Genomic DNA, 884 nt, shown 5'->3' on the forward strand with positions numbered 1-884 from the left:
GATGATCCGATTAGGAGAGCAAATGTTTTAGATTCAACTTATGTTAAGAAAGGCATAGGTAGTCCTAGGAAGACTTGGCCTTGTTGTATTAAAAATGATCTAAATTTATTAGAATTATAGGAAAATATGACACAATGAAGAAAAATGATTCTTGTAGCCTACCCCACGTTGCGGGATTAAAGCTTTGTTGTTGTGATCACAAATTTAATAAAAAAAAGACTGCTTATGAAACTTTAGTTTGTCATATAAAATAATAAAAAAAGACTTCATATGAAAGTTTAGCTAGTCATATAAAATATTTAAAATGGTCATATAATATTGTTTTATTAGCAAGTCTTATAATATATTATTTAGGGTCATAGAAATAGATATTATTTGTGAGTTTAATGTGAACATGTGTACTTTAAGAGAGTTTAAAAACTTATATATATAAGTGGCAAGAAAGAAGTGCAAAGCCGTGCAAAAGCAAAGAGGGTTGTAAGGTATGGTTGTATCAACTATATATTTTCCATTTTCATGCTTTCTATTGAAAATTAAATAACTAATAATGCTTGTTTCTTCCATGCATGTCAACAGGTAATTATCTTTGGGATTAGCATTAATTGAAGATCATGGCAACCCCAGCTCAAATTCCACCTAATAAATTTACATATATATGGTCGAATGCTTGGAACAACCAGCCTGATGGGTTTGTGTCTAGTTTCGTATACCATTTTATAGATATGTATAGGTGATATCTAATGTAAATAAGAAAAAGTTACTTTTTCTTTTATTTTCAGGTCAAAATATTATTCTGGGGGAAGCTACTTCTTTATTGGCCAACGCGGAAAGGTCCGAGAGCTTGGTCTTAACCCAAACAGCCCATATAAATTTTCCTATACATT

The 884-nt window shown here is 30.5% G+C and overlaps 1 long non-coding RNA gene across 1 annotated transcript; it reads left to right on the forward strand.

The window, feature by feature from the left end:
- The first annotated feature begins 463 nt into the window (after window positions 1-463).
- Window positions 464-874, forward strand: LOC110035872. Its single transcript, XR_002295179.1, has 3 exons — window positions 464-482; window positions 577-688; window positions 780-874. It is a non-coding gene; the product is annotated as an uncharacterized LOC110035872 (long non-coding RNA).
- Window positions 875-884: the final 10 nt, after the last annotated feature.

This window comes from Phalaenopsis equestris, unplaced genomic scaffold (assembly GCF_001263595.1).
Source record: "Phalaenopsis equestris unplaced genomic scaffold, ASM126359v1 Scaffold200468, whole genome shotgun sequence".
In the NCBI taxonomy this organism is placed as follows: Eukaryota; Viridiplantae; Streptophyta; class Magnoliopsida; order Asparagales; family Orchidaceae; genus Phalaenopsis; species Phalaenopsis equestris.